The 10,205-nt window shown below is 33.4% G+C and overlaps 1 pseudogene; it reads right to left on the bottom strand.

The window, feature by feature from the left end:
- The window catches only part of LOC135200445 (ileal sodium/bile acid cotransporter-like), a 32,045-nt pseudogene extending 22,509 nt beyond the window's left edge, over nucleotides 1–9,536 (bottom strand).
- Nucleotides 9,537–10,205: the final 669 nt, after the last annotated feature.

Below are 10,205 nucleotides of genomic sequence, written 5' to 3'. Positions count from 1 at the left end.
CCTGCAAATAAAAAAAAAATATGAGACATCATAATGACATATGAGACACTAAAAATATGTGAAATAAAAATGAGCAAATAACAAACAATAAAGTACCGATTTATAAAATGAAAATATAAATAATGAAATGAAAAATACTGAATTACTAGGGGAGAGAGAGAGAGAGAGGAGAGAGAGAGAGAGAGAGAGAGAGAGAGAGAATTCATTAGTACTTAAACTGGCGTCATAGCATCCAGGTTACTGTTGGAGAGAGAGAGAGAGAGAGAGAGAGAGAGAGAGAGAGAGAGAGAGAGAGAGAGAGTTACAAGGATTAGGATGTCTCAAAGGCTTATTAGTCCATCCTCAGAGGAGACATCGTGTGCTCACTTATCTCTTGGAGCAGGTTTTACTGTTCATTCACAGTATCCTCCTAATGATTTTGTCTATCTTTCCTTTAAACTCTTCCACAACGTTGCTCTTTACAACTTAGAGAGAGAGAGAGAGAGAGAGAGAGGAGAGAGAGAGAGAGACTCCAACCCAACCCAAACACACGGCAGAATCGAGACAATTCGAAAACGAGACAAAAATCTAACCCATTCCGCTGTTGGTTTCCACTCGGCCAACGCGTCACGCCCATAGACTTCGGTCACGCCGACCGATTCCAGCTCTGTTACGCAATGCCTCTCAAGGCTGAGGAAACACTCGAGGAACGACGCCCCCCCCCCCCCCCCCCCCCCCCCCCTTTATTAAAAATGAACGCTCAAGGTTAGAGACGCCATGAGCACGGTGAAGGTATCGGCAAACTGTGATTTAAACGAAGGTAGACTTTGGGAAGGTGTTCAACTTATCCGCTCAGATTTGGGTATGGGTTTTCGTTGCACCGTCTGCCAGATCGGCAATTTGGGCCTCATGTGAATTCTAAGTCCTTTTTTACATTTTTTTTACGTTATTAATAATAAATAAAAAAATAAAAAAATAAATTACACACACACACACACACACACATATATATATATATATATATATATATATATATATATATATATATATATAATATATATATACATTTAAAGGAAAGTGGATTCTCAGATGACGAGAATCGTCGAGCGACGAGGCATAAGAAAGAGAAGTAGAAACGCCGCGGGCAATCGACATATACCTTCTTCGACATTCGACCCGATGAGGAAACTCCCATTTTGCCCAAGAGAAACTCAGAAGTAGTTGGCAGTCCATAATACTGAACTAAAATTAGCAGATGGCATTCTTAGTTCGGTTGAATGTTATCTGATAAACAATGACATCATTAAGAAAATTTTGAAAAACTAAAATCAATCAATTTGACATTAGGCTTTGAGGTGTATTTCTTCTTGTAGTTGGTTTGTATGTTTGTATGGTGTTTTTACGTTGCATGGAACCAGTGGTTATTCAGCAACGGGACCAACGGCTTTAAGTGACTTCCAAACCACGTCGAGAGTGAACTTCTATCACCAGAAATACGCATCTCTAACACCTCAATGGAATGCCCGAAAACCGAACTCGCGGCCACCGCTTTTAGTAGTTGGCGGTGTGTCATTTTTGTGGCCCGTTAAGGTAGTAATGAATCAGCCTGCACAATATACTGTTAAAGATTCTCTTGTTGGAGAAGTTCTGGAGTGGGCCTGTTAGGCATGCTAAGAAGCTCCTTTTGATTTATTATATATATATATATATATATATATATATATATATATATATAATATATATATAATATATTGAATTTGTTCAGTTTATCCTATTTCATCGTACATGTAATGAAGTAAGGTAAACAATGCCTTCGAAAAAATAATAAATATCAGATAATGTCTCTTACGTCAATTTCTGTAATAAGCGCTTATTATTATTATTATTATTATATATATATATATATATATATATATATAGATATATATATATATATATATATTATGGCTGTATTATTAAAGAATTTCCGAGTGATAAACAGGATCTGAGTAATGGCCAGATTACAGATATCTGAAATACTTCCCTGTGAGCGCCAAGGTAATTAATAATAATAATAATAATAATAATAATAATAATAATAATAATAATAATAATAATAATAATAATGGAAATATTCATAGTATAACCAAGTCTTGAAATGGAGAAACAAATCCAGTCATGTATCTATAAATAATATTTAAATAAAAAATAGAGATATTTGTACAGATACCTAACTGTGGGTTTGTTTCTCTATAATAATAATAAATAATAATAATAAATAATAATAATAATAATAATAATAATAATAATAATAATAATAATACACAATGTTAAAAAAACAACAATAATAATAACTATACCAAACAAATGGAAAACCTCTAAATTATAACAAGAAAAAGAAACAACACCGCCAGATCCTACAACAAAACTAACCCTCCCCACTAGCAAAAAGTCGACACAACAAAACACGTCACAACGTCCGCGCTGTCAACATGCATTTTCAAACGAACGAACACAAAAGCAGCATTCTTCTCTGTTCTGCGCATGACGATGTCTTTTATTTTTTTTTAAAGCCTTCTCTCTGTGGCATCTCGACTTTCCTCTTTCTACTATTTAAAGCTTCTCTCGCACATGTCGATTTCCTCCTAAGAATTTCTGCGAACTACCTTTCCTCTTCTCTTCTGCGCATGTCGACTTTCCTCTTTCCCCCTCTCTTTCTTTTCACAGTCGTGTCAAGGTGAGCAAGTTAATCACGCAGACGACTTCGGGAAGGACGACGTGATGGTATGAGGATTGGTACCGTTGGCGTGGGATTAGTGAAGGGTGTCGTCTTATGATGGTGGCAATAATTATAATTAACGTTTAACAATGGTGGCAAAATCTAAACTGAAACGTTAATAGCCATAAGCATATCAACAATGACATCATCATCACAGTATAATAATAATAATAATAATAATAATAATAATAATAATAATAATAATAATAGTATTTTATTATTAGTATTATAAAAAGATATCGCATCTATGTAAAACCGAGTCAATTACAAGCTGCTCTCGAGACAAGAGCCCGTGCCAGCGGGTGGGTACCTTAAAAAAAAAATAAATAAATAAAAAACCTATAAGACCAACAAAGGACATACGAAGGACAGAAAAACCATTACAACACTGACAGACGTTCAACGAGGCCATTTATCACCCTGTCCAAAGAGCATCCTTAATGAACCGACTCGATTTACCTGGCGCCTTCAGAACACCTGTTTTGCTCACCAAACCAGATTTCTATCTTAAGGTCACAAGTTATCAATACAAGTGTCTTTGTTTGTAAAAATGACATGAGAAGTCGATGTCTATTAAAAATCACAGGAAAAGTAGATTTTTATTATAAAGAAAAGGAAAATTAGACTTTCATTAAAAATAAAAGGAAAATTAGACTTTCATTAAAAATAAGAGGAAAATTAGACTTTTATTAAAAATAAAAGAAATATTAGACTTTTATTAACAATAAATGAAAATTAGACTTATTAAAACTAATAGGGAAAGTAGACTTTTATTAAAAATAAAAGAAAATTAGACTTTTATTAAAAATAAAAGGAAAAATCATACTTCATTAAAATAAAGGGAAAATTATTTAAAATAAAAGGAAAATTACTTTATTTAAAATAAAAGGAAAATTAAACTTTTATTAACAATAAAAGAAAATTAGACTTTGTTCAAAAGAAACGGAACATTACATTTTTATTCTATATAAAAGGAAAAGTAGACTTTTATTAAAAGTAAAAGAAAAATTAGACCTTATTTAAAGTAAAGTGAACATTAGATTTTTTATTAAATATGAGGAACATTAAACTTTTATCAAAAATAAAAGTAATATTAATTTTTTTCAAAAAAATAAAAAGAAAATTAGATTTTTGTCAATTATAAAAGGAAAATTAGACATTATTAAAACTAAAAGGCGAATTGGACAAAAATAAAAGGCAAATTAAATTTTGTTTATTGAAAATAAAACGCAAATTAGATTCTTTTATAAAAAAAAAATAAGACAAATACTTTATTGCAAAATAAAAGAAAAATTCTATCATTTTTATCAAAAATAAAGGGAAAATTAACTTCTTTTATATAAAAGGCAAATTACATCATTTATTAAAAATAAAAGGCAAATGAATTTCTTTTAAATAAAAGGCATATTACATTACAAAATAAAAATAAAAAGCAAATGCCTTTTTAATACAGGATAAAAGGCAATTACATTTTACTTTTTTTTTTACAAAATAAAATGGAAATTGGATTTTTTCTATTACAAATAAAAAGGAAATTAGATTTTTTTCTATTACAAATAAAATGGAAATTAGATTTTTTCCTATTACAAATAAAATGGAAATTAGATTTTTTTTTCTATAACAAATAAAATGAAATTAGATTTTTTCCTAGTACAAAATAAAATGGAAATTAGATTTGTTCCTATTACAAATTAAATGGAAATTAGATTTTTTCCTATTACAAAATAAAAAGGAAATTAGATTTGTTCCTATTACAAATAAAATGGAAATTAGATTTTTTTCTATTACAAATAAAGGGCAAATTAGATTTTTTCCTATTACAAATAAAAGGAAATTAGATTTTTTTCTATTACAAATAAAATGGAAATTAGATGTTTTTTCTATTACAAATAAAATGGAAATTAGATTTTTTTCTATTACAAATAAAGGGCAAATTTGACCTTTCCCAGTCCCCCAGAAAACATCAGGTGTGTTGAAGTCCTCAAACGGATACACCACAATCACGTCTTATCGAAAGCTATGCTTACCAGGAGACTCGCCATTGACTCGCTAATATGTAAGAAAAATATGTATGATGTGAATTATATCGAGGTACGATTTACAATACCTGAGAGTTATTGGTCACGCAAAATCTGGTCGTCTCCAGTGATACGGAAGTTAATGTTCTGTCTTAATAGATCATGTATTCGCAAACCTCTAAACCGATCAAGATCCAGTTCAATCCGGAAACAACCCCCAGGGTTGTTCGGTTGTTGTTTTAGATGAAGCTGACACCTTGTGCCAGCACGGGCTCTTGCTCACCGAGGGACGGTTGAAAACCGCACCATGAAAATTTGGAGTACGAAAAACATATTGGCATCCACAGAAATATTCAATGTATTTCGACGAGTTAAGAGAATGTGTTCATTACGTGACGTTGGCTATGTTTAAACAAACTCACTATATATGTACGTATGTATGTATGCATAGACACACAAGGTTCTTAGCCTACCAAAATCCAGTTACATCCAGATCGACGCAACTTCCAGAAACCACCAGAAACGCGAACCTCCTTGACCAACTCACCGGAGGAGATGACTGAACTGAAACTCGGTAACCAGGAGCCACGAGCGAAGGTGGGAGACCTTCCAGGAAATCCCCAGATATCCCCCCAAACCCCACCGGCGCCTATACCATCCTCCCCATCCTACGTCCTTCTGCGTCTTTCTTCGCCACGAACATCTTGGGTTTTTTCCCTTGGAAATCTCATGGCTACGTCATCAGCTCTATTGGGACAGGATTACTCGAGCCACTCCGTGGCGCCACGCCGGCGATGTGGCGGGGATCAGCTACAGCTCGCCACAGTCGCTTGTGTGCTCGACATAGCTTGTAAACAAATGGAAACCTATGGGAAGGCACATCCACGCCACATACAAACGCCACTCCTGGCGGTTACTTCTATATCCCGTTGCAAAATCCTTCAGAAATAGACGGGATTGACTGATTTGTTTGCTAACTCTGACGTCACAACATCTAGGTTACTGAGTCTATTATTAACTGTGTGGGGTTAGAATGTAAAATGAACGGATATACACGCCTATGTTCCCGGTGAAGACCGTAAAAACAGAAAAACGAGTTTTCTCAACATCCAAATATAAGTGAACGGGAAGTTTTTCCTACTTTCAAGATAAACGGCAGCAGGATATCTTCGCATTGTTCACAGTATTAGTTAATGAGGACATATACCTATTATAAGCAATAATAAAGAAACTACGTCATCATTTTAAACGTACACATATACACATCCCAGGTCCCAACACCGGATAAAGGAGGAAAAAAAAAAAAAAAAAACTGCCATAAAACCTTAGCAGTCAGGTGCAAGAGGCAATGGGTCTAATCGAGACGGGAAAGCCAACGAAGCAGAAGGCTGCTTGATCACCTAATTGATAAACAGCGCACGTATTATCTCTGTAGCTTCGTACATGAAGTCATGACGGCTCCAAAGGATATTATACATGTTATCGGATACGTGTTGTGATACATCCTCCGGGGATTTCCTCCGCCCCCTATCCTGTACTCATAAACGTGTATAATATTTATCTCTCTCTCTCTCTCCACCGAAATATATAGTCCTTAGCTTTAACCAGTGTTTTAATGGGCCTTCTATACTTGAGATTTATTTATTTATTATATATATATATATATATAATATATATATATATATATATATATATATATATATACACATAAAGTCTTAGGTAAAAGGGTCGCTTAGACCGAAAGATCTCGGTAGTTTCACGTTTTACATATTTCTTGATCAAGTTACTCATATTATATAATTATATATATATATAATATATAATAATATATACTATTATATATATCTATATATATATATATATATATATATATATATATATATGAATATATATATATATATATATATATATATATATATATAGATATATACTCTGTGTGTATATATATGTATGTGTATGTATGTATTTTTTGTGTACAGAAACCACTCGTGACAGGAAGTCAGCAAACAGCAAAATAAAAAAAAATAATAATAAAATAAAATAAATAAAAAAAAATCCTCTGATTTACCTTCTCAAGTAGCGACAGACCTAACTTATACAAATCTGGCAACACCGAGGCATGTATATTGTGTCAAAGTTTTACTATTTACGGTACAAGAAGTATGGAGCTCTCAGCTCACTTGAGTATAACCAGAAATTCTTTCTGAACCTTCCCTCCTTGAAGGGACGTGAATGAAAATAAAAGAGAGAAAAAAAATTCTCTGTACAGAGATATCACTGGGCGCGCTATATAAGCAAACTTGAATCACTTGCTTTGTATCGATTGTGCATCGGTTAGTCAGCTCAAGAGGGGTAATAATAATAATAATAATAATAATAATAATAATAATAATAATAATAATAATAATAAGTAATCCAATAGTACCTTCATGCTTAAACAATAAACCTCGCTGGTTACGGTCTAATAATAATAGCAATAATAATAATAATAACAACATGTTTTGTTAAAGTTAATTGCTGCCTCAGCTGCGTTAATTTTATAAAGTTTCTTCTCTATTTTTCTAATTATTCTTTTCTCATTGTTGCTTAAACTGGTGACCAACGCACCGAAGGTTGGCATGTCTCAAATAGGTAATAGTCAGGATATATCCGGTATTTTTAATAAAATTAAATCGACTTTGACTACTACCTATTTGAGACATGCCAACCTTCGGTGCGTTGGTCACCAGTTTAAGCAACAATGAGAAAACAATAATTAGAAAAATATAGAAGAACCTTTCTAAAATTAACGCAGCTGAGGCAGCTGTTTAAAAGAGGGTTTACTTCCAGCATACAATAATAATAATAATAATAATAATAATAATAATCATAATAATAATAATAATAATAATAATAATAATAAAACCTTCATGCTAATAATAAATCGTTGGTCTAAATTAATAATAATAAAATAATAATAATAATAATAATAAGAATAAATGAAAATAATAATAATAATAATATAATTAAAATTCATGCTTTTTAACAATAACCTCGGGTCAACAGTAATAATAATAATAATAATAATAATAATAATAATAATAATAATAATAATAATAATAATAATAATAATAGTGCAAAAATATTAAGCGAAGAATTTTCATTCTTAAAAACTAATCTTCGTTGCTCACGGTCTAATATAAAAATAATAATAATAATAATGATTTTTCGCAACACAAAAGACAAGTAGTTAACTGCGAAAATCACAGGCTACTGAGACCATATTCTAACCTTGAAACGAGAGAGAGAGAGAGAGAGAGAGAGAGAGAGAGAGAGAGAGAGAGAGAGAGAGAGAGAGAGAGAGAGAGAGCAGATAGAAGCAAAAAAAAAAAAATTATACAAGCGCCAGCTACTGCAAAAATAAACAATCAAAGTAAACAAGAAGCAACCTCGTCCGTGCAACTCTTAAAAACACAAACAACTCCTCGAACTGCTGAGTTTTCCAGGAACTGTGAGGATGCAACATCATCAACCTCCCCCCCCCATCCCCCCCGCCACCCCAACCGATTGCACAATGCAACATCCGGTATGCAATTCTCAAAGAGCCTTACTTAGATGAAACTTCATCATCAAGTTGCTGTTTCCTAAAAGGTAATTTTTTTTTTTTTTTTTTATTGGAGGCCGACGGAAAGAACATTAAAACAGTTTTTTTGACTGGAGTTCGGATTGGATAAGTTGGGTAGAGAACACTTGCGTCGGAAAAGATGGAATCTTCACAAGTGTCAGGGAACACAGAAGTTTGAAGAGAGTGCCTTTTATGTCTGTGAATACGTAGGTCTGTGTGTTTATGTATGTATGTAGTATGTATGTATGTATGTTTTATGTAATATAATAAATATAATAAACTAATCATTAAGCTACAAATAGTAATTGGATATTAAACGACATTTATAGCTTAATTATTGTATATAAATTACATTGTGATAAAAATGTCATATATACTATATATGTGTGCGTCGTACATATTCTGTGCATGTATATAGTTTAGTATATATATATATATATATATATATATATATATATATATATATATATATTATGAATCAGGTTGCTATATCTACATCCTTCTCTATCACTTTTAACTCGAGAGAGAGAGAGTACAAGGTCGAAAAAAGATCAAAAGACAAGACCTTAATATTACGACTAACAGCAGCAAGTGTGATCTGTTCACAGCTGAGAGTTCAAATGAACGAACTCTAATCACTTTCAAGACGTCACCCGTTCATGAGCGTCAATATCTGCAAAGTTTTAAATGTGACGGGCTGCACCCACGAGCTGAAGTCGTATGCTGGCATAAGGGCCCTTAACACAGCAAAATCAATAGCAAGAATAAATAAAAGAGAATAAGTAGATGGGCTGAACATATGACTGACGAAAAAAGGTTGCGAAAACTTACGTGAACGATACTAAGCCTGGTACTCTTAAGTAAGCAGTAATGGGTTCAGAGCAGGAATAAAAGTCAACTGGATTCGTATGAAGTTTTAAATTATTAAAATAAATTCCAAGCTGTCATTAATCAATACATTCAATTGCGAGAAATTCATTCGCTAGCCTCCTTCAGGCTGTACTCAACGAGCAGGATGAAGCAAATTCCAATATACACTTGAAAGTATAGGAACTACACAGAACACCAGAGAATACATTCAAATCTAGCCTACTCCAGAAAATGATCATAAACAAAACGAATATTCACTCAACGCTTGAAATGAATCCTTACATAGCACCATCGCATGTAGCCCAACACAATCTGCGTCGATCGGAACAAAAACCCCGGTCAAGCGATTTTAACTCGACTTCTTATCAGTGCGGTACCAGCACGGTCTCTTGCTAAGATAACAACCCGCAGCGGGATACTACTCGGTCGTACGCCGACGACAGACAACGCTTAAACTGAACTGCTATGTACCTCGTCACGTACAATATTCGCCGTGAATTCTTCGTCGGCGATCCCAAAAACGATCCGCCCTTGAGTACCGCACTTTTGCAAGGACATGACAAATAGTTTCGTGAAAACGGAGGCAGAAATCGGCGCGGGGAAGGAGAAGGAAACGACAAAGCATGCAAGCACCGTTACTTGCTATACTGGCCTTGCAGACTTCGTGAATGTGCGAAGCGCAGCGTGAGGAGGTTTGGTTCCTGGTGGAGAGTGAAGGACCACACGAGAACTCTCTAGTCAGGGGGCCGGTTCCCAAAATAAAAGTAGGTTCTTGCATATCCTCCGTCATTCGGAAGTTCCCAAAATGGCCTTTTGATGGTGACAGCTCTCGTTGATAACATCTAACTTACGGCCCCATTTTCTAATGTAACAAATTGTTTTTATTATTTGTATTATTTTATTATTTGTATTATTATTATTATTTATTATTATTATTACTATACTACTACTACTAACTACTGGACTACTAACTAAC

The sequence above is a fragment of the Macrobrachium nipponense genome, chromosome 26, assembly GCF_015104395.2.
Source record: "Macrobrachium nipponense isolate FS-2020 chromosome 26, ASM1510439v2, whole genome shotgun sequence".
Classification (NCBI taxonomy): domain Eukaryota; kingdom Metazoa; phylum Arthropoda; class Malacostraca; order Decapoda; family Palaemonidae; genus Macrobrachium; species Macrobrachium nipponense.
This window is presented reverse-complemented; position numbering and strand designations above follow the sequence as displayed.